Here is a 25717-nt window from a genome sequence, read left to right as displayed (position 1 = left end):
AAACTCTTCAGCTTTATATATTTGTATAGATTGTAATTGTAATGGTGTCTATAAGTAATTTGGTCACCGTGTTAATACAACTTACAAGGTTTGTTTGTTTGTTGTCATGCTTGGCTAGTGGGAGGCTTAGGCCGTGGCTAGTTACCACCCTACCGGCAAAGACGTACCGCCGAGCGATTTAGCGTTCCGGTACGATGTCGTGTAGAAACCGAAAGGGGTGTGCATTACTTACCATCAAGTGAGATTGTAGTAAAGGGTTAACTTGTAAAGGTATAAGAAAAAATGTGAAATTCGCAAATTTAATCGAAAAATTTCATCAATATATTCGGTATATTTTTTTATTATTAAGTAGGTACCTATTACTTATATTTATGAAGTGGATGTATTATTTTAAAATTTAGGCTACTACCGCACAGCCGAGTTAATTTGAATTAATTCGGCATGAAGATAGATTGTGTGTAGGTACCTAATACCTTGGAAAAAGTCAGAAATCTCAAAAATATAAGTTCCTGCAGAATCTTTTATCTTTGTAGACTTATTACCCAGCATCTAGTGCTACTTGTAGTACGTTTTATAACGAACTAGCTGACGCCGCGCGGTTTCACCCGCGTGGTTTCCGTTCCCGTAGAAATATTGGGATAAAGTATAGCCTATAGCCTTCCTCGATAAATGGGCTATTTAACACTGAAAGAATTTTTCAAATCGGACTAGTAGTTCCTGAGATTAGCGCGTTCAATCAAACAAACAAACAAACTTCAGCTTTAGAATATAAGTAAGTACCTGTCCATTTGAAGTGTAAAATTACCGAAAGCAAAAAGTTAATAAATCTTTCTTTGATTTTATTTGATCTCCTTTACATTGTTTCTTATTTAAGGAATTTCAAACGTTTCAGGGTTATGTGTCCAAAGTAGCCCTTCAACTCGTTTTAAACAGTTACTGTGTACGTAATGCTAAATAATTTATTTCTTTTGTCACAGGTACGAACTACAGTACGAGCGAAGGGGGTAAAAGAAACCCGTTCGAATTTCAAGTAGGTAAGCGATTTAAATTTAAAATGGCCGTGTAAGTCGACGTAGATAACGAAATTTCTTACCGTGTGCGGACTGAGTTGAGTGTAATAAATGGATTTATAGATTTTAGTGAGTGAAATTACGAGTGAAACTTGGACGTGTTCCAATGTCGGGAGAGGGCTTTGCGCGGAACTGGTGTGTAGGGAAATTATTCGGTGGCCGCAGATTTGGACTACAATTCTACGTGAAATTATTATTTTTGGACGCCGGACGGTGCTTGTTTTAGTCAAATTCGAGAGTCCGTCTCCACGATTAGCTGGCCAGATTCAATGCTGTGCCGTCAACTTTGGCGTTTTTTAGGGTTCGACTGCATCAGCGACGTCTCGGCGGCAGCTAACGGCACTCGACTGCAGTTGCCAGCCGCCGCGACGGCGTCACCGACTGCAGTTGACTCCCGGCGGCGGTCGCCCACTGCAGTCGGCTACATTACATGACAGTGGCATAAATTGTTACGTGTGGAGTGTTACGTTGGCTGCCGCTGAGACGTCGCTGACTGCAGTTGGCGACGCCGTCGCCTGCCGTCGAGACATCCCCGACTGCAGTCGTCGGTAGCAGCTGCCGTTCGTGTAAATGAACACTTAGTGGACATATACGAAATTGACCAAATAGCTCGAAACGAAATTGACTAAAATGAAGTCACGTGATTCACTGTTTATTTAATGTTAATTCATCAATATTGAATACATCCCATCGTGGATATCGTAAAGTAGATATTATAGCTAGGTAGAAGACATTTCCCAGTTGATATTGGAAATTATGTTAACAATGAGACTTTACGGATTACGAAAAATGCTGTTGTTATTCATTTGATGTTAATTCTGTTCTACCGAATAGAATAGCTAACTTACATCTAAGTTATTGAATTGAGTGTCTTTCTGTATGTTTGTACGGACTAATCTTTTAATAGGACTTTCTATTAAAGTTATGGTACCCGTGGGATTTGTGAAAAATTCAATTTCACGCAAAAAATCCGCAGGCTAGGCTAGTTATAAATTATAATAATAAAAAAAAAGTATTTTCAATAATATAACGGTCATACAGTTTATAACAAACTGTACAATAGCACTATTATAATTATAAATCTGGTAGTGTTTTAACTCATTACCGTTACGTCGTCGTGCTAGTTTAATTAAAAATAGAGTTAAAAGAATTTCCATTTCAATATTAAAACAATATAAAATTCTAATACGCACAAAACAATACAAATTCCCCTCTCGGAAACTTGAGTGGAGTTAGGTTCTAATTGGAACTCTGAATGCCAGCATTGTTCCAATTCCACGTCGGGCTATTTACGGCTAATGCTATTCAATTTGGTGTGAGTATTCCTTGATTAAGATTTGCCCGGGCTTACACCTGCTTATGGGGGTTAGACCTTCGTCGCGGTAACTGATTTCTCTATAGGCTTTTGTCTCAAACTAGCCTTTATCTGTGTGTTTAAGGTCATAGGTTTTCATTTATGTCTCTGGAAATATTTAAAAGCCTATTTGAAATAAATGAATTTTGACTTTGACTTTAAATTTTTGACCTGACACGCTCTCCATTGCTGGTACACTTAGGTCATAGAAAGAAAGACGACTAATTAATCTAAAGCAAATTATGTATAAATAGCAATTTTTCACCATTACACAACTTAAGACTCGAATCAAGGGTCCCACATAATTAGTTATAAGAGCAGTTTACATAAAAATGATTTTGTTATTGATAAACACCTGAAACATTTTCTTTTAATAATTAAATACCTATCACGTGTTTCAAAACGGTGAAGGAAAAACATCGTGAGGAATCCTGCATACATGAGAATTTTCTTAATTGTGTGTGTGTGTGTGTTCCAATCTGCATTTGGTCAGTGTGGTGGACTAAGGCCTAACCCGTCTGATTTGGAGAGACTAGTGCTCAACAGTGAGCCGAATATGAGTTGTTAATGATGATGACGATAAAACATCAAAAGTGAACGAAATCAGAGAAAGTGAAAGAGCATTACGAGTAAAAATAGAATGTAAACCATTTATGATTCAGTCAAAAAAAAGTTAAAATGTATTTTTAAGTCATTGAATTCAATTTACGACATAATTAGAACGACGTCGTTGTTGTTTCATTAATGTATACAATTATGCATAGTTATATTTGCATAATGCCTAAACCAGAGTATAAAAGAAATAAACACTGATGATTAAAGCTACTGTTACACATGCTCATTTCAAGCACGGAAGCATGCTACTATTGAACAGTTGCTACTTATTAGCATGTGTATGGTAACATTGCTAATAATGAGCACGTCTATTTAAAGTTTGCTCAAGAATCAAGTCAGTCGTCTGATTTATGAGCATGCTACTTGCTGCGCGGAAGAAAGGGGGCGTGCTTTTAGCGCGTCTGAACAAGTTTGCTTATTGAGTATGCTAGTCGATCAGCATTGCTATTCTGTATTCTCTTCACCTTCATCTCTCCCTGTCTAACACGATACTATAAACAGAGAGCGATGGATACAAATTAGCATGTGTAATTGGAATGTTTGCTTTGAACATGCTTATTCAGGAAAAAATTTAAAAAGAGCATGCTTATAAACTGATGATAATGCTCGTATGAATCATTCTTTAGCGCGTTTTTAGCATGCTATTTTAGAACATGTGTAACAGTACCTTAACACAAGTTGTAGAAAAGAAAATGCTGTTATCTAACCAAAATCGGTTTTAATTCCTGCAACAGTTGTATTTATAAATCAGTTATATTTTTACGCCTCGTCGATTCTATCAATATCTGATTGATGAACGAGGAAGATGTATACTTCAGTATTCATTTATTTATGTAACCTATATTACATGTTAGGTACCTAACGATATGGATTCAGATTCATGTATCACTTATATTTTAACTTACTTTATTATTATTTATACTTTTAACTCGATCAATACAAACATAAAGTTAATTGAATTGCATGTTTAGGTTAAAAGATTTATCAATACAATTATTGTAAAGTATAGCTGGAATTTGCCTAAAAGGAAATTAAAATAACAATCTCGAATTATTATTTTTTACATTTACTAAATATTATTGCCATCTAAACACATATTATATTTACATGATTGTATGTCTATATAAAAGTTTTACAATCAAACGACGAATATCTTAATAAAGTAAATAAGAATACTCCGTATTATTTTAATGATGCATCATTTAAAATTATAAAATAATAGAGGGTTGCTTTTGGTTTATGCATTGCTCTGACCTCAGCATCAATTTTTATTATAATGAGATTTAGAGACGGAATGAAGAAAACTAACAAGCGCATTGCTATTCTGATGTATATAAAAGTATTATAATATAAAACTTGTTTAATATAAATATAGAAGAGCGTTGTCTGTTAATATAATAAAAGTCTGCTTAAAACAATTCTAAACAAGCTTGCAACAGCGGCAAGGACTCTATTCTAAATATCATATTTTAATAACAGTATATGATGATATTCCGCCATTTTGTAATCATTTGTTAAGTTGAGTTATTTTTTTTTTATTCTAATAATGTATAGTAACTTTTTTACAAGCGTTTTTTGTTTAACTTGTTCTCTTAAATTAAATTAGGACGACTTTCAGACTATTGATGGCAACGCCATAATATTATAGTACCGGTCCATGGTGCCACATGGCAATGTGTAATCATTAAACCAGATGCAATACTTTATGAAAAGTGGTTGGAGGAAATCGTAAACAAGTTTGGGGTCAAAAGAGTGCGTATTGACAATCATTTTAGTCCAACATGTTTGAGTATATATACGCTGAAGGGAAATAATTTTAAATAAAAGAAAAATACAACAAATATCAAATATTGGAATGTTTACATTATGTTTTACATTACGTCTAATCGAACTAAATCAAGTGTGTTAAAACATATTTTATGCATTCAAATAAATTTAACGGCTGACTTCCGATGAAGGCTATAAACCGCTCGCATCGGGCCCATCCATTAAAGCATGGCCACTTAGCTTGATAAGAAATCATTTAAACTGAAACCCTTTTTTTTTGTAATTAAAGATAGGGTGCGGTTGTACTTAGAAATCCACTTGAACTATCGTCTCAGAATATTAATAGTACAAGTGTCTTGTCCTTTTGTTATATTTTTAACAGACTTCCAAAAAAAGAGGTTTTACGTTCGGCTCTATGTATGTTTTTTTTTTCTTTTTTTTAATATTTTTTACCATTTTTTTACTTTTTGATCAGTTTGATGGCGTTGCCAATCCAGTGTTGTGTTTTAAATAAAGCCGTTTCTGAAAGAACCACAGTAATTTTGTATTATATTTGGCTTGAATTAAAACATCACTGGCTTGGCAAAAATTTGGATTATCCACACGAAAAATATTATTTCATTTTGAACCAGTAGTTCCTGAGATTAGGGCGTTGAACCAACTAAACAAACAAACTCTTCAGCTTCATAATAGTAATTATAGATTAGCCTAGATTAATGTAAGGAAATGAAACTAATGGCCAACCCTGTTGTTTTGATACAATGACATCGAATCGCGTATGAGCTAATGACTGTTCGCATCGTTAAAACTCACGTATGTTAATGATCGACTTTTAACGTTGATTAATTAACTTAATATCCGGTAAAGGTTGATATCGATTTATTTCTCACCAATGTTGAATCCACTATTTGGCTGGTGGGAGGCTTCGGCCGTGGCTAGTTACCACCTTACCGGCAAAGACGTACAAGCGATTTAGCGTTCCGGTACGATGCCGTGTAGAAACCGAAAGGAGTGTGGATTTTCATCCTCCTCCTAACAAGTTAGCCCGCTTCCATGTTAGACTGCATCATCACTTACCATCAGGTGAGATTGTTATCAAGGGCTAACTTCTAAAAGAATAAAAAACTATAGTCTTTGCTAGTCTTTACAAATTATTACATTTTAGTGGGTACACTATAATGAAGCCGTTCATTAATAATAATTAGTCGTTATTCCTCATTTGTACCTGAGATACTCCAGTCACTCACGTACTCACCTGTACCGCTCAGAAATGACGGCATATTGCTCAGAGTTATTTTCTGATATTACAGTGACAGCCTTCTAAGCGTTATTCACTTTGGTTTTGGTTCATTTCACAGGTTATTTTTTTTCAAGAGCTTGTAGTCTATTCTAAATAGCTTTTAGTCCGGTCAAATTAAACCAAAAAATAAGAGTAAAGTTACCTAAATTCCTACCAAGCTGAAAATCGGTAAGATTGTTTAAAATATCATTAAAAACAATATTTGAAAGTTCCTCATTTTTCCCCTCTAAGGAAAAAATAATATTTAAGGTCAAAAAAATGGGTTTTTCGTGATTTTCAGCAAAACGCTACGTTTTATCATAAAAATACCTTAGACAAAATTGTAGATCACACAATTATCTACAAAAAATGAATTTAATTTTTTTTTCTACGAACCACCGTTTTTGAGATATAACGATTCAAAAAGTTGTAAAAGTTGTAATCGTCACGTGGTTACAATTCAAATAATAAAACAATCACCCGAAATTCCGTTAAATGATGTGAAAACTCACAAAAATATATTTATTTTACTCAGAAGGGCCTTTTAAAAGAATCGTTAACCCTTACAAAACCTTTTCGTGTGAATTATGTATTAAAATATTCAGGGGCCACATATTTGGTGCCAAATAAATTGTGGCGCTGCGGCTTGGACTGGCATACCGACGACACGTTTTTACAATTTGTATATATACGTATATATATAAACATGACGTGTATGTGTGTAAGATTTCTTAAATAAATATCGGTATTGGTACTGTAATGTTAGACACAGCCGATAAAACAAATCGCGCGTTGGTCGCGATGTGCATGATATCATGCCGATCGCGACCAACACACGAACAGTTTTATCGGACGTCAAGCCGTTAGCACTGCAGGTATGTGAGATTACTAACTGATCGTCGTTGAATTAATATTGATATATTTGGAACCCTTATTCCATGTACTATGGCAAAATAATATTGCTTATATTAAATTCGATATGAATGAACTACCCTATTGTATTTATTTACGTGAAATAGCTCACAGCGTTTAATCGGACATACATTGACGTGACTACGTGCAACGAGCGCCAGTGGTGAACTCAACTCGGTTAAATTAATGAAAAAAAAATTGTTTGTTTGTTGGTTTGTTTGTTTGATTGAACGCGCTAATCTCTGGAACTACTGATCCGATTTGAAAAATTCTTTCAGTGTTAGATAGCCCAATTATCAAGGAAGGCTATAGGCTATATATTATCCCTGTATTTCTGCAGGAACGGGAACCACGCGGGTGAAACCGCGCGGCGTCAGCTAGTTTCTAAATATGTGTTTGACAATAGGAGCCAAAACGCCTATCGACTTGCAATCGTAGTTTGACGTTTAGTACATCAAGTAACACTGTGACGTCACAAAATGGACGACGAAAAATATTTAAAAAAGAACTTTTATTAGGTAATTAATATCTTTTTTTTTTATTCTTTACAAGTTAGCCCTTGAATACAATCTCACCTGATGGTAAGTGATGATGCAGTCTAAGATGGAAGCGGGCTAACTTGTTAGGAGGAGGATGAAAATCCACACCCCTTTCGGTTTCTACACGGCATCGTACTTGAACGCTAAATCGCTTGGCGGTACGTCTTTGCCGGTAGGGTGGTAACTAGCCACGGCCGAAGCCTCCCACCAGCCAGACCTGGACAAATTAAGAAAATCTCAATCTGCCCAGCCGGGGATCGAACCCAGGACCTCCGTCTTGTAAATCCACCGCGCATACCACTGCGCCACGGAGGCCGTCAAATTCGATATATCATAATAAATATTCGATGTATAATATCGATATATTTCGGACCCTCCTTCCTTGTATTTACTTACATGAAATACCCAATTGTATTTACTTCCGTGAAATAGCTCATAGCGTTTAATCGGACATACCTTGACGTGACTACGTGCAACGAGAGCCAGTGGTGAACTCAACTCGGTTACACACCGGCTATGTTCCTACGGACGTGACTATTGCTAAGCTTTCCTGCAGTTGTACATCCACTGGTATGTGAGCTTCGATTTCATCGACACTGGATGTATTGACTGGGAACGTGAATGAAGTATTAGTAGGAAATTGTTTCGTTACAATTTTGTACGGATTAACTTAATGAGATATAGTAAGCGACCTGTAGGCAGTGGCGTGCATAAGGCTGTCGATCAGGGTATGCACTAGTAATAAAATTAAGCAAACTGGAAAAATCTGTATTTAATAAGCACTAACAAGACAACTCTTAGAAACTTACATGAAGTGCACGCCACTGCCTGTAGGTTGTACCATGTGCTACATTTTAGGGTAAACTTTTGTACGCAACTGTACGAAATTTTGAATTATTCGGTAGATAAATCAAATATTGACAATAAAGATGTCAATCCTTAATGTACCGGAGCACAAGTCTAACACTTTTGTTTTTAATTGTACCTGCTCATACAACCGTCGTTTTGGTTCAACTTACTGGCCTGGTATACCTACCTATACAAATATCTACGTATATAAATAAATTGTAATGTTGTCATCAATTGTATGATTTGTGCGCGGTACGCGGGTGTGAAGTCGTGCGCGCGGGGCAGAGGCTGGAAGTGGGGTGCATCAGTTATGGGTTTATCAGTTATCGCTACCCGCCTCCCGGCCCCCGCGGATGAATTTGTATTATGTTGAATGAAATAACTATTTTGGGTAGTTCCATGTTTTGTATCGTGCACTGAGAACTGAGATACATACTCGTCTGGAATATCACACAGGATTCTTATCCCGATATTTTCACAAGTGATACAAGCGGGTTAAGCCGCGGGATTCAACTAGTAAGCCGGTAATAATGCCGTCGACCGCTTTTCGATGAAGCGGTCCGACGACATTATTATCGGCTCGCGTCTAATTTTCTATTCTCTACCCGTTTCGACCCCATTCGAATTTTCCCATTTGTGTCACCATCGGTAGTTAGGTTCGATTATTCTGTAACCGCTGTCACTACGAGTATATGTGCGCTGTAAAACGAGCCAGCGATAGCCAGACAAACCTTATTTAAAAAAATACTGGAATTTTGTCAGCGCATGCTCCTAACATATGTAAATACGGTAGCTAATTATGTAGTTTCGACCGTGATGGCTTTGGTAGGTAACTGGTTTCAATAGGGTACAATATTAACAATATTAAATTCGTGTAACACATGGAATAAGGGTTCAAAATATATCGATATTGATTAATACAAGTTAATTAATATTGATTAATAAAATTAAGGATTTCATAGAAAATTTAATTTAAAAATAATAAATTTTTTTTTTCTAAATTTCCAAACGTAAAAAAACGCTGTCGTCCATTTTGTGACGTCACAATGTTACTTGATCTACCAAACGTCAAAATAATTGTTAACTAATATTTTTGTCAAACGCTCCGTTTGTAAAGGGTTTGTTAACGTGACGTCATGAAACAGTTGAAATATAGATCATCATGGCCGACAGCTCGTATTTTTTTTAGCTCGTATTGTCACAAAAAAAAAATTTCACGTCTTAAAAATATGATATTTTTTTTCAATCTAGTAGCACGATAATGAAAAATTTAAGACCATTAAAAAAAGTGTCAACTAGCTTATTGTCCACATCCTCACACGTACGTTTTATATTCTATGGGATATCATGAAGAATCATGTCTCCAATCGCCGGACCCTTAGTTTTGTAGCAACCCTTTGCTAGACACCCTTAAAGATTATGTTTTGTGGATGTTTTTCGAAATATTGCGTTAAAACTAAGTGACTGGTAACCAGGGGCATGGTTTCTCATATTATGCTGAGGAAAATAATAGGATTGGACCTTTAAAATCGGCTACCAATTCTTATCACTATAATAAAATTAAATCAAATCAAAATTCATTTATTTCAACAAGGCTTAGTTTACAAGCAATTTCGGAACGTCAAGTTGCAAGATAATTATGATTATAAATAGTCGAAAACTTAAAATTAAAGTTACGAGGTATTAAAGTTAAGAGGGTCCAAACTAAATAAATTGGCTACCGTACTCCTTTAGCGTGGGGGGGGAACATAGGCTGACAATTTCGGCCTTTATAAAATGTTAATTTACTATAAAACACATGGTTAAAATTCACTTGATACAACATCGGAGTATGCCATATGCCATATGGTTTATGTTGCCTGTTTTCGTGGTAGCACTTGGAACTGGGTCCTAGCTGAAAATCAGCGCTGTATGTTCTTTGTTTATGGGGAGCATATAGCAATATGCTGAGCTGGGACCTTTTTCTTTTTCTTATGCCACATATCGCACGGTATTATTCTTAAATAATTGTGATGTGTGGCATAATGTAATAATAAATATATATTCTTTCTTTCTTCTTTCCATATGTCAATTATAAAATGTGGTATGTCTGGCTATCGCAGGCTTAAGTCCATAGGTTCGATTATCTGTAACCGCTGTCACTATGTGTACGTACGCTGCAAATTGCAAGTCTATAAATTTCACACGATCTGCGAACAGTGAAGTCCTGCCACAATCCCCAGGCGTTTGGCGTTCGACCAATAGCATCAGTGCGGTCCGCACATGGCATAATAATGTACGTACAGTTTGGATCGCTTCACGGAACGTTAGAGGGTGATATATAGAAAAGGTGGTCCCGATCGTGTTATATGAAATATCCCGCCTTATTGCGTAAGATCTGTCTACATTTTATTTAATACTGGTCGACTGGTGCAATTCTGTTTTTTTACCCGACTGCGTCAGAAGGAGGGTGATGTTTTTAGTATGTATGTGTGTATGTTTGTATGTATGTCCATTTCTTTGGCACGCCCTACAGCCCAAATGGTTGGACAGATTTTGACGTAATATGAGGTGTCATTGAGTTCGTTGGAATTGTGGTAGTGACATGTATATTTTCAAAATGGCGCCCGTAAATGAAAAAGAGGTGGGGGGTGGGTAAGTTTTTATGACCTTACCTTAATAATTTAGTCAGAACTTGGCCCAAAGCGGCATGGCAGAATTCACACACGCATAGAATTAAGAAAATGCTCTTGCATGTAGGTCTCACAATGTTTTTCCTTCACCGTTTGAGATACGTGATATTTAATTTCCTGAAATGCACTCAAGTGAAAAGTTAAAGGTGCATGCCCCGGATTCTTATCCACACCCTCCGAAATCGGAGGCAGAGGTCTACTGGGTTATTACGGCTTTTGATAAAAATATACAAACGGATAATTCCTGCTTTTTTATTTATTTATTTATTTACTTAGCATCCATGCACTTACAAACTAATACATAAGCTTATCATGCATGTCACATGAGCCCCTGTCAGGGCATTGCTAAAAATAATAATGTTACATGCAATAATAATTAAGAGATAAAATATATTACATTTCATTGGACAAAATTAAAATAAGATAAAAATAAAGTAGAAACTTGAGCGGAACATTTATAGAATTTATACTAATAGCATTAACAACTGAGTCTTAGGGCCATAAATCATTTCTCTATATCTATCTCGCTTGCACTTATGGGTCTTATGGAGCCGTCTATACTAATAGCATTAACAACTGAGTCTTAGGGCCATAAATCATTTCTCTATATCTATCTCGCTTGCACTTATGGGTCTTATGGAGCCGTCTAGTGAAGGGTGTAACAATGAAAGACATATTATCGATAAGTAAAGTTTATTATCGTATCTTGTTCACAAAATTAAAAAAATTAACAATATTTGATTTAATATAATACATATTTCATATTATATAATTATTAACTAAATAAAATTAATCTTCATCTGAGTCTTCATCATCAGAATCTTCGTCTTCTGCCAAATTTATTATATATTAGTATCCATAGTGCGCAACGAGTAACACATGAATGTATTTATTTAATTGCAGTAAACACATTTATAGCAAAAAAAATACGCAATGCAATTACATTAGAAACCGACCAATCAGAATCGTCCAAATCATTATTGACTCATCATTAGCACGTGCGCAGGTAGCCGTTTATCGATAATTAGGGTGCGCAGGTAGGCGCGCTGCACATTCCTATCTTTTTTGACTTTTATGACCGGACGACTCAGATGATAATGCGCATACTATAGTGAAGGGTGTAACAATGAAAGACATATTATCGATAAGTAAAGTTTATTATCGTATCTTGTTCACAAAATTAAAAAAATTAACAATATTTGATTTAATATAATACATATTTCATATTATATAATTATTAACTAAATAAAATTAATCTTCATCTGAGTCTTCATCATCAGAATCTTCGTCTTCTGCCAAATTTATTATATATTAGTATCCATAGTGCGCAACGAGTAACACATGAATGTATTTATTTAATTGCAGTAAACACATTTATAGCAAAAAAAATACGCAATGCAATTACATTAGAAACCGACCAATCAGAATCGTCCAAATCATTATTGACTCATCATTAGCACGTGCGCAGGTAGCCGTTTATCGATAATTAGGGTGCGCAGGTAGGCGCGCTGCACATTCCTATCTTTTTTGACTTTTATGACCGGACGACTCAGATGATAATGCGCATACTATAATTAGAATGTTCAAAATTTTAAATAATATAAATGTCAAGTATAGTAATGTCATAATAATAGATTAATTAACGCTAATAAAGTTAAATAAACATATCCACTCAATTACAATTGTCAAAATAATGGGGATAAATAAGCTATTTATAAATTGACTAGCGGACCCGGTCAAGCTTCGCTTTGACTTTAGTGCACTTCTTCCATACCCTTACATACCCTACTCCAACCCTACACCTACCCTACTTGTACCCACCCCTACCCTATCCCTACCCATACCCTACACCTACCCCTACCGTACCCCTACCCTACCCCTACCCTTCTGCTTAAATGTCTTATCATTATGTTTCGGGATTTTATTATAATTTTTTATCGATCGTTATAATGGTCCTATGTTCGATATATCGTCTACAACGTCTACAAGCGTTGTATGTCCAAGCAGTAAAGTATAAGCGGTCAACACTTGGCGTAACAGCGTCGCTCGCTGCGGCAAGGAGCACGTCGTTTCGGTGTTATCGATACGGCCTCGGATGAGAGTAATCGGTTACGCCAATCGCCTCCAATAATTGCACACTTACTCGTACAATCGAACGCTTGTGCACTGCATCCAATCCGAGTTTATTATGGTTTTTAAAATAAAAATCATTCAATGTCTTATGATTTTTTTATTATTATTATTATTAGTATTTTAAACTTGACCACTAAATTAAACTATTGTATAATTTTAATTTTCTTTGATGCAAAACATTTTTTTTTATTTAACTTATTACCACTTCTGCAAATGAAGTGCAGTTCTGTCTTTAGAAAATAATAAAGCAAATATATAGTCTTTGGTATAAATAAAGGTTGCAATGCAATCTGTGGAGTGCATTAGGGTATGGACTAGTAAGACAATTTAACCAAACTGGGAAAATGTGCACTGGATTTTGTTAGGGTATGCAGTGATTCAACGCATGCATGAAGTGCACGCCACTGAATGTACCCAATGCATTTTATGTATTTACGTAATTATTAATGTAAATTAAACTCGGTTGACTTTATCCTTTGAAAGACTCGAGTGTTAACGAATAACCCACCAGATATGACACTTATAAAAAATTTTAGATATCATGTAATCATTTTGATATATAATATGACGTTGGGTATTATAGCGACATCTGAGGGCCTAGTGGCAGTTTGATACTGTTACTGTCACGTAACGTAAACGCGAATTTCCAATTTGAATTGAAACAGCGCCATCTAGTGGCACTGCTGCACAACTGTTTCAATTCCATATTAAGGAGATGGTCCATTTCAGGTCCACTCTTGTATTAAAATTTTATTATTATATTCCATCATTAAAATTTTAAAAATACAAGGATCTTATTAAAATTTATTAAAGTGAATAAATGTAACTAAATAAAAAGAAAAAAATACTTTTTAAAACCCAAGTTTTTGAGTTATATCAAGATGGCGCCCTTAAAGCAACTATGACATGACAATTGACATTGACAGCAAACGTCAAATCGATTACTGCATTGTAAACGTCATCAATCCGCCATTATTACCCGTAATAGTGTTGCATTTCTTGGGAGATAATGAATATTATTTCGAAAGAATTAAAGTAAATTCGTAGATTTGTAACATCAAAAAAAGTTAAAAAAAAAAATTTCTTTTATTTCCGTCAGGGTACAATGACTGGACCTGGGCTCCATACAATTTTGGACCATCTCCTTTGCGTTTACGTCAACGTGATAGTAACAGTATGAAAATATTGAAAACTCCCACTAGGCACACTGAAGTCTGACTGACCGACACTGAATTTTCGTGGAAGATTCGATAGTAGTGCACAAGTGTTCCTGTACAACATTGGTCAGAGAACATCATGCGGGTGTGTTGTTGTAATATCGTAACCGGTCATCGCATTTACATGCAGCCCATGGTCGTTGTCTGTAAACGCTTGGTTGTAATGGGTCTGCTGTCTGACAAGACGAGTTTTATATCAATTACTAGCTGACGCCCGCGACTTCTTCCGCGTGGAATTTAGTTTTTTACAAATCTCTCGGGAACCATGGATTTTTCCGGGATAAAAAGTAGCCTATGTGTTAATCCATGCCATAATATATCTCAATACTAAATTTCAGCTATTTCGGTTAAGTAGTCGAGGCGTGAAAGAGTAACAAACATTCATATCATTAAAATCATCAGTTTTCGCAAATCTCGGGAAACCATGGATTTTTTCGGGATGAAAAGTAGCCTATGTGTAATCCAGAGTAAAATCCATTTCCATTCCAAATTTTAGCGAAATCACCTTAGTAGTAGCGGCGTTAAAGAGTAACAAACATCCAAAAATTCAAACATACATCCAAACATCCATACAAACTTTCGCGTTTATAATATTAGTAGGATTATACTCGTATTGTTTCTGGCCTTCATACATAATCATCACCGAAATAATAATAAATGACAAGCATTATTTATTCCTTTATAAATATTCATGTAATAAAGTAAATGGATTATTTGTTTAAAGTTAGTTACGAGCTAAGAATAAAATCTCAGGCAAAGCGTGCTTATTTAAATATTAACATTAAATAGTAAATACTTGGGTACAGTACGTTGCGTTTTTTTTTTAATTAAAGGGCCGAATCATTTTAAAGGCGAAAGTTTGTGTACAAGTGTGTTTGTTATTTTTATACTTAGTTATTGTTTTTTTTCACGAAATAGGGCAAAACAACTTTTGCTAGCTATCGATCTAGAGATCAGCTAGTTATAGAAATGAATATCGACGACACTGTATTTTTAACCGACTTCCAAAAAGGAGGAGGTTCTACGTTCGGCTGTATGTATGTTTTTTTTTTTTTTTTTTTTTTTTTTTTTTTTATGTATGTCCAGCGATAATTCCGTCATTTGTGGACCGATTTTAAATTTTTTTTTTTTGTTTTGAAGGGTTTAATTCCAGGGTGGTCCCATTTTTTTCATGTCAGGATCTGATGATGGCATCCTGGAGAAATCGAGGGGAACTTTCGAAAATCGTAGAGACGGCTAGTGCGTTTGTTAGTGTTTCCATGAGGTATTTTAAACCACTACAATTTTATGAAGGTCTGGAGTTGGTCTGATGATGGAGCCGATACACAGACGATGGAACTCGTCAACGATTTACAGCAGGTACCTTTTGTTTGGGCTTAATTTATTTGTATTGATGAGAACTTTCCACCTAGATGGGTTGTGACTGTATTAAGGGTCTGATGATGAAGACGAAGGACAGTGAAGAGAACTCCTCGACGGTTCACAGTAGCTACCTTGTGTTTTGACTTGATAATTTTGTATTGATGAGAACTTTCCACCTAGATGGGTTGTGACTGTATTAAGGGTCTGATGATGAAGACGAAGGACAGTGAAGAGAACTCCTCGACGGTTCACAGTAGCTACCTTGTGTTTGGACTTGATAAATTTGTATTGATTAGAACTTTCCACCTAGATGGGTTGTGACTGTATTAGAGGTCTGGTGATGAAGATGAAGGATAGTTAAGGGAACTCCTCGACGGTTCACAGTAGCTACCTTGTGTTTGGACTTGATAAATTTTATATTGATGAGAACTTTCCACCCATATGGATTGTGACTGCATAGGGGGTTTGGTGATGAAGACGGAGGACAGTCACCTTTCACGTTTTTCTGAATATTATTACGTGTGGATAAAGGCGGAGTGAAATTTTGTATATGAGTTAAGGTAGTATTTTTAAAATTGGGATTGTAGGACTTAAATACTTATCATAAGAAAATAACGTTTCAACTAATTGCTCATTATTTTTTGTTCACACTCAGTAGGTGTGCTAACACTAAAAATTAAAAAATAAAAATTTTAATAAAAAAAATTCAACCGACTTCCAACTCAAAAATTAACCTAAACTAAAAAGCAAAAAATAACATCTTACCTATGTGCTACCTTCTGATCACTTTGAAGGCGGTGCCAATCCAGTGTTATGTTTTAATTAAAGCCGTTTCTGAAAGAACCACAGAAATTGTGTAATTTGAACGGCTTGAATTAAAACATCACTGGCTTGGCACCGCCTTCAAACTGATCAGAAGGTAGCACATAGGTAAGATGTTATATCAGCAAGCAAAACATCGTTCTTTTTTTGAAAATTCGCACACGTTAGCTAGTCATGGCCTACATAATATTTGCTTTGTTGTTTTATTTACTTAAAAAAATATATTTTTAAGAAAGCAATTACGCCGTGATAAACTAGCTCTCAACAAAGACAATTAGCGATGATTCAAGACAACGAGACGCTCCCACGACTCGATATTGTATTGTAATGTAATGTAATGGCCGTTAGGTAATCCACCTGTTCACTTCACTTGATCTTACTTAGAGTTGGATCACTTGTTTTTAAGTGCGTTTACAATACTGGTATCCGTATACGTTATCACCGCTTCTCTATTAGGAAATTGTTTGTTAATTAGTACTAGACAATTGTTACGTGTACCTACTCAACTTAAAAGGTTGAAGTGTGCTAAGATTCGGAGTAGATTCAGTTTGACTGTAAGGTAGGTCCCATTTTCTCCTTCCTGCTTGTATTTATTTTATTCGTCATTACTGAGAGTCGTGACCCCTAACAAAAGATTGCTTCTTGACGATGTAGTGCCATGTGGCTCGGCTTTTTGCGACTTGTAGAGCCTCGTGTACTTTGGTGTCGAGAGTGGCGTGGATTTGGTCGGACCAACGCATCGGGCTACGTCCTCGAGGTCTCTTTCTTTCACTTTGCCAGTGATCACTAGTTTCTCTAAGTTGTCTTCTTCTCTCCTGGCATTCTGGTTTTGACGGCCTCCGTGGCGCAGTGGTATGCGCGGTGGATTTACAAGACGGTGGTCCTGGGTTCGATCCCCGGCTGGGCAGATTGAGATTTTCTTAATTTGTCCAGGTCTGGCTGGTGGGAGGCTTCGGCCGTGGCTAGTTACCACCCTACCGGCAAAGACGTACCGCCAAGCGATTTAGCGTTCCGGTACGATGCCGTGTAGAAACCGAAAGGGGTGTGGATTTTCATCCTCCTCCTAACAAGTTAGCCCGCTTCCATCTTAGACCGCATCATCACTTACCATCAGGTGAGATTGTAGTCAAGGGCTGACTTGTAAAGAATAAAAAAAAAAAAAATGTGGTCGAAGTACTCGAGGATCCTCTAAAGACAGGTGGTGGACAGCCTCTTTGAGATATTAAGTTGTCTTAGCACCGAAACACTGTCATATATGTGACCATATAGTACATTATCATATACATTCTATTTGCTGAATATTCTTCTCCAGCACCACATAAGGTAGGTAAGGAATCCGTTTTTTTATTCGGACGTTTCGATCCCAAAATCTTGCTAATTTTCTTCAATGTACCGTTAAATTTAGATAAGAAATTAGGATCTTATAGACAAGCTTTTAAATTATTGGACTTGGAAGATTTTTCTGAGATTGCGGAAATATTTATTTTATTTTATTTTTATTAATTTATGTAAACGGCCTTTACCACTGTAACCATTGCCTAATTAGGCACAGGTTTTGCGTAACTAATCGAGCGTCTGAACACTGATATTACTAGTAATTAGAATGTTTCTCTGAGTGCTACTTTATTCTTTTTAATAATATAAATAAAAATTGGCATAAATAGTCTTACGTAATACTTAGGCATTACTTAGGTATGCACGATACGTTTCAACAAACTCAAATGTTACACAATACGATATTATTGCGTCTAATTGTTATACATGATCGAACATTGAAAATAAAAACATAGTGGACTGCGAGCGTGTGTCAGTTAGACATGCCTCACTATGTGCCTATCATAGAACCAAGGTACCATAGATAGATAAATCAAAGGTACTACAGATAGATAGATCAAAGGTACCGTAGGTAGATAGATATTTTTTTGTATATTTTCCTCGGCGTATAACATAAGAAATCATGTCCTAGTCTCCTAGTCGCCAGATAAGCCGCTTTGAAAAAATTTGTTAAAGAGCAAACTTAAAAAGGCCTCTAGCGAAGGGTTGCTACGAAGTTAAAAGGGTCTAGCGATAAAAGACATGATGCCTCATATTATGAAATATCTAAAAACTATATTTTATAATTGGACAATTAAGGACCTGGACCCTTGAAACTTGGTACCTTCCAAAGCCTTTCCAAACTTTCTGCCTTGATAGAGTCAAAGTCGTGGTTCATTTATTTCAATTAGGCTTAGTTTACAAGCACTTTTGAAACACAGACAATACAGTTATGTCATAAGTGAAGTTATGTAAGTCTCAAAGTTTTTATTAAACCTTGCGTTTAATAAAAACTTTGAGACTTATAAAAAAATCGCATTATAGTGTTATTGTTAATTATATAAACGATAAAAAAAGCTTGGAAATTAAAGCACTATATTATATGACTGGCTACATAAATAGTGATTAACAACAAAACCCCTGGCTGAGTTGGCTGCGGCCTTTTCTCGAACCAAAGCACGCTTGGAACCCTCGTAATATAGATTTTAAGTTTTCGATAAATTGCCAGCGTTGTCTATTTGACGTTTCAAAATTGTGTTTTTAAAATAAATTTATTAAATTAATAAATAATCAAATTAATTAAATTAATTAAAGTAAAAAACTTAAAAATGAGGTAGGTATGTCTGGCTATCGTAGGCTCTGGCTCTACGTATAGTAATGTCATTGATGTTTTCATTACAATTCACCCACATTTCTTTACTAGACTGACTAGACACTAGTTGTACTCGTAAGCCCGTACTAACGTGTGTTGAATATCGCGAAGTAAATGGAGTGTGACGTCATTAGTAACACGTAATGCGGTCTCGCGATGCTATTATCAGACGGCGCAATGTTCCTTCCAAGAGATTGTAGGCGAGAGGAACTAATTGCTTTGGACGAATTTTCATCATCATCACTATCTTTATCACTTTTAACCGACTTAAAAAAGGGTGAGGCTCTCTATTTTTTTTGTGTTTATGTTACGCGATAATTTAATCTTTGTTTTGGTATTTAGCGAGCTTGGTCCATTTTGGACTTTCTCGCACTATGAGGAAATGTTTTTTAGAGTAAATATTGAAAGTAGGTAGGTATAAAGCAGCTTTAAGTTCATTACGAATAATGAATAAGGAATAATTGAGTGATTTTGTGTTGCTGTGCTTCGCAATGGAACATTGTTGAGTCAACATCTTCTGGTGCCGGATTCGGAGTAAAACGTTTTGTAGCGGATTTTCTGCCGGATCTGGGTGACTTTGTATTTTAGATACATCGATTTTGTTCAGAGAATGGCAAAATAAATAAGTTATTTTCTATGTAACCTAAACACATAATTATGTGTTTAATGTTAATAAGTCTAAACACGTGTATCTACTAATAACACGTAGTAGGTAAGGTAGGTAGGTTATAAGTTATCTAATTAATTTTTCGCATCGATTAGCACTTTCATTTATTTTAGCTGTTTGTAAATTCGTGTTTCATATACCTTACGGTACGTCTTTAGAAGTTTCAATACCACTAATAAACAAGGTGTACTAAATACCTTGTTCTATTTTTACGGGATAGTTAGTACTTTTAAGATTTAAGAGATAGTGTTGAAAATATATTGAAGGTTTATTTAATTTTCTTGTCGAGTTTTCTGATGAAATCTAACATGTGTGTGTGAAATACAAGGCAAGTGCATATTTTTATTGATCTTGAGTAAAAAATAGTGTTTTTAATAAAATAAAACTATCACTCAACTTCATAGGAAAACCATATTCGTTCTTCCTCTTCAAAGTATAAGAATATCATCATACTTCCATATTTATTTTGATAAGTAAAACTTTTAGATGGGTTTGATAGATCGGATCCGGGATAGTTGTAGCGTGGTTACATATCGTGATCGGACACTGGTCTGACCTTACCGATACCAATCGATAATATGAATTTAGATTACAATACATAGGTATATTGTGACCAAACTGGTATAATGGTCAGAGCATCTTGCCAGTATGTCAAGGCTCTCGAGTTGTGCCGCTGCAAATTAGGAATGTCAATGCTCTAACATGTACAGTTGTATTCGTAGACAGAGAAGATAATAGACAATTGAACGGTGCGTCAAAAGATACACTTTTTCTACTAACTGGTAACTTATAATTTGCAACAAATTGATCCTGAAATTTAGTGCTCTTATTATTTTTTTTATATAGTAACGGACGCGTTAAATTCAGTTTTCACAAATCCTGCGGGTACCATGCATTTTACGGAACGAAAAGTAGCCTACGCTCTACAGCAAGGTTCAATTTATCTCTTTTCTAAATTTCAGCCAAATCGGTTCAATGGTTTAGTTTAGTAGTTTTGAAAAGGAAACAGACATACAGACAGACTTACACATCGCATTTATAATATTAGTATGAATTATATATTATACTTACTTGTTTTAATCTTCGTCGTGCCTGGAAAAAAACACGCGTCATGATACCAAACATCAATACTTTTGTTTTGTTTTTCTAACAAAGTTCATGCGTAAGTTATTTTATTGTTTATTATTTCAGTTAAATAAGTGAATACGATGGATGCTTTCTATATGTCTAATTATTTCTCTGTCTATGGTTTTTAGTACCTACTTAAAAAAAAATATTGTTGCTTGACTGTCGATTTCTATGATTGTTGACGTCACATTGCCTTTGTTGGCTTAATCTTCAAGACGTCTTATTCATCCAGACCGTTTTTGTTCCCTAATTTGGCAAGTTAGTCCTAAACAAACAGATTAAGGATAATATAATGGTGTTCATGCCTTATGAGCTCACTTTGTTTTGTAACAATGATTGCATACAATTTATCTGTCCCCGACATTTCTTGCGTCCGTCAATCTTCTCACAATCTTAAGCTACTGTTACACATGCTCATTTCAAGCACGAAAGCATGCTACTATTGAGCAGTTGCTACTTATTACCATGTGTATCGCAACATTGCTAATAATGAGCATGCTACTTGCTGTGCGGGTGGAAGGGGCCGTGCTTTTAGCGCGTCTGAACAGGTTTGCTTATTGAGTATGCTAGTCGATCAGCATTGCTATTCTGTATTCTCTTCACCTTCATTTCTCCCTGTCTAACACGATACTATAGACAGAGAGCGATAGATACAAATTAGTATGAGTAATTGGAATGTTTGCCTTGAGAATGCTTATTTAGGAGCATACTTAAAAATAGCATGTTTATTGCTAGTAAATGTAAACTGATGATAAGCATGCTCGTATGGAACATATTTAATAGCACGTTTTAGCATGCTATCTTAGAGCATGTGTAACAGTACCTTTACATTACTCAATAACTCACTCACGATATAGGGCTCTGAGTTACTTATTGAGAGGTTGTGGTTCGATCTCTGGACTATTGTTCCACTCCTATCACGGTCTTCTTTCGACTAGTCAGAAGAGAACAGGAGTATTGGTCATACCTAAAAATTATATGGAAAATATTATCTAATATTAATAAAAATTGAATTTGTAATCGAAATTAACAATGTAAGAATATATAATTATAAGAAGTAAGAATATAATAATAAATAAATAAATATACTTAAACAATACACATCACTATCTAGCCCCAAAGTAAGCATACAGAGTAGCTTGTGTTATGGGTACTAAGATAGTTGATATTATAATATTAATATACAATTATATACTACATATAAATACGTATATAATGTATAAATTCACACAGACACTGGAAAACACGCATGCTCATCACACAAATATTTTCCAGTTGTGGGAATCGAACCCACGGCCGTGGATGCAGAAAGCAGTGTCACTACCCACTGCGCCACGCGGCCGCCAATATATTATAAGAGTCGGTGCCTAGTTGTTAAATTATACTGTGCCCCAAAACTATCAATAGCTTTGTTTAGTTTAATCTTTGCTCAATATCGCGCACCTTGAAAGTTTCAAGATAAACACCGCGACGTGCGTAATGTGTACCGAACTAGTTCGCCAACATATTAACGCCGTAAGCCGTGAGGCGGTGATGTTACATCAACCTCAAATATCAAACTTGCCAGTTTTGGGACTCATAAGTGTCAAGAAGATGTTGCGGGTTACCTTGACGACCTCATATATGTGTTATATGTATATGCACGTACCTATCTCGTGTATGCATCTGCGCGACGTAGACGATAATTAAATTTGCCTCAAGTTTTAGTCACCGGTCTAGGAGCTGGTGAGTAATTTATACGAAGCGTTTATACAAGTTACATTATTTTTATACTGTAATTTACTAACGCCTGCGACTTCTTTCGCCCTTAGATCTTCTTAACCCGGCTCTATCGCAAAATCCGTTCTTAATGGATACCTACTGAAAATAAACTACGTCCCAGCCAAATTTCATCTTTGCACATCAAGTGGTTTTCGAGATTTCGTGATGCTTTCGCATTTACACATATATTAATATAGGTTAAAGTGTATCTTAATTGTATTTTGATTGTAGATTTGATGTGTAACGTCATACTATTAAGTAATTGATCGCATGACACATATTATATTACATAAACAACCCACATTCGATTCGATCTCTCGAAAAACTCCTATCACTAAATTCAGTTCGTTTGGCTTTTCTGATAGTAAGTGTACAGCAAAATACTACAAATAAGCTTACTTTTAAAACGCCTTCATTATTTAACTTAAGAAGCTAATAACCAATGATATTAAATACTGTTAGATGTTTTACTAGCGCATGAAAAATGAGGCGCTCAAAAGATGAAATTTATAGTCAAATCAATGTTAGTGTGTGTTGTGTCAATTTACAACGAACGTTATTTAAACAAATAATACCTATACATTGTCTACAATGTCGAGTTGTGTGTTCAGGAAGAAAAACTATATATACATATACTTAAATAATGGAATTAAAAACAATTGTTAAAAGCAATTGTGCATGTGTGCGCTCAGTGTCGTAGCCTATTATTCGGACCAATATATCGTAACCAATATATAGTAAAAAATATCATTGCTAATAACCTCTATACATTGATATTTTAACATAAATTTAAGTATTATCATAGTCAGATATACAAAAAAACAAAAAAATGTCTTTTAAATTACTAGGTATTAAAGTAACAAGTAAAGTTACGGCTTGTAAAAACAGTCTCAGATCTTGGCCTATTAACATAGAGCTCTGGGGTTAACGAAGTGATACAAATAATGTCGGACGGGGATTATGAAGTTGTGTTTGCACGCGGTTGTGGGAAAATGAAGTCTGCAACAGCAATATGGCAGTCACGACACCGCCGTAAGCTTTCTAGATACTTCATAACTCTATGGTTCTTGTATAGTCTTTTTTTCTCAGCTCGGTGAGGAAGTTGTTTAACTAGTTCTTCGTATGAGATTATTCTATTAATTAAGTATCAGTAGGTATTGTTTTTAATCAGGCCATACGTTATATAATTATTCGTTACGTATTTTTATTTACAAATGAGGAGGTTGATGTTGTAGTACAACATTGATGAGTTCCTTAAAGATAAAGAATTCCTTAAAGATATAAGCTTGGAGGCCATTGGATCAGCTTCCACCTTCACACAGGAAATAAAACTATAAGAAATTCTAATTGTTATCAATTGTAAATTATAATACTGTATGACTTTTTCAAAAGAGCAACTGTTGAGTTTCTTGCCAGTATCTTCTCAGCAGAACCTGCCTTCCGAACCGGTGGTAGAATCTTTACAAATAGTCAACTGACGTGTCAAAAGTGCTTGTAAACTGAGCCTACTTGAAATAAATGATTTTTGATTTTGATTTTGAAATAAATCGATTATGTGCACAACTCGTGTTTTTGTAAATGTCAACACTGACGCAAATCACGTAAGTTTTTTGCGTTTGTTAATTGATTTAAATTTCTTTATGTGTTGATACTATTTTATGTATGCCTATTAACCTACGTGGAAACGACAAAGACGTACCGCTAAGCGATTTAGCGTTCCGGTACGATGTCGTGTAGAAACCGAAAGGGGTTGGATTTTCATCCTCCTCCTAACAAGTTAGCCCGCTCCCATCTTAGATTGCATCATAACTTACCATCAGATGAGCTTGTAATTAAGGGCTAACTTGTAAAGAATAAAAAAAAAAAAAATAATATTGAATGCTATTCAGTAAACTTAGTTCACAGGCTCTCAATTCTGTCCCGTTCAATATCCAGTTTATTTAGTACTAGGGTTTTATTTTCGGCTACGGTCGTGCCTAGTTCGATAGTAAAAATTTTCCAACAACGTTACCACTTGATTTTAAATATTTTACTTTAACTGTTATGCAAAAATCGGCTAATTTGTAAATATTTTCATTTTATTATGTTGAATCCGTAGGTACTTACCTATTTTATGAAAACATTTACAAACTTTTGGCGGATGCGCCATAGACTGGAACAAGCTTGTCACCGTGGTTCGAATCTGTCATAATATATATACAGGGTGCTCAGGCAGTTCGGCTCCTATAAGTGGACTCGTCAACACCTTGAAGTTATGGGAAATACTCCCGAGCATCCTGTATATAACATAAAAATAGTTTGAGCAGTATGGTGATGTTTTAATGTTCCTGAACAAACAAACCATAACGACGTCACTAGTAAAAGTCTTAACATCCTCATGTTTATGAGTTTATGATAGCTATTTATGTACCTAATTATATAACACTTTTTGTTTTTTGTACAATAAAAAAAAATATATAAAAAACTATGTAGGTATATAGGTATACATATACTATGTATATATACTATATGTATATGCTATGTATATATACTAGGTGTATACTATATTTATTAACTATGTAGGTATATAGGTAAGTATCTAAGTATGAGCAGCCAAACACTACGTGGGCAACTGGGCAAACTAAGTTTTTTATTTTTTTTTTATTGTTTACAAGTTAGCCCTTGACTACAATCTCACCTGATGGTAAGTGGTGATGTAGTTTTAGATGGAAGCGGGCTAACTTGTAAGGAGAAGGATGAAAATCCACACCCCTTTAGGTTTCTACACGGCATCGTACCGGAACGCTAAATCGCTTGGCGGTATGTCTTTGCCGGTAGGATGGTAACTAGCCACGGCCGAAGCCTCCCACCAGCCAGACCTGGACCAATTAAGAAAATCTCAATC

At 35.4% G+C, this 25717-nt stretch overlaps 1 protein-coding gene across 6 annotated transcripts in view; it reads left to right on the top strand.

Moving 5' to 3' along the window:
• Window positions 1-25717, top strand: part of LOC112054984 (putative polypeptide N-acetylgalactosaminyltransferase 9) — a 214629-nt gene that overhangs the window by 90540 nt on the left and 98372 nt on the right. The window contains exon 3 of one of the 6 annotated variants that reach the window (XM_052885432.1): window positions 978-1030. The exons of 4 other annotated variants lie outside the window; for them this stretch is intronic. The gene's annotated coding sequence lies outside the window, so the exon portion shown is untranslated. Of the gene's footprint in view, window positions 1-977; window positions 1035-25717 lie in introns of all 6 variants that reach the window. One more of the 6 variants, XM_052885431.1, reaches the window with a different exon arrangement.

This window comes from Bicyclus anynana, chromosome 14 (assembly GCF_947172395.1).
Source record: "Bicyclus anynana chromosome 14, ilBicAnyn1.1, whole genome shotgun sequence".
Classification (NCBI taxonomy): Eukaryota; Metazoa; Arthropoda; class Insecta; order Lepidoptera; family Nymphalidae; genus Bicyclus; species Bicyclus anynana.
Note: the sequence above shows the minus strand (reverse complement) of the source record. Positions and strands in the feature narration are given on the sequence as shown.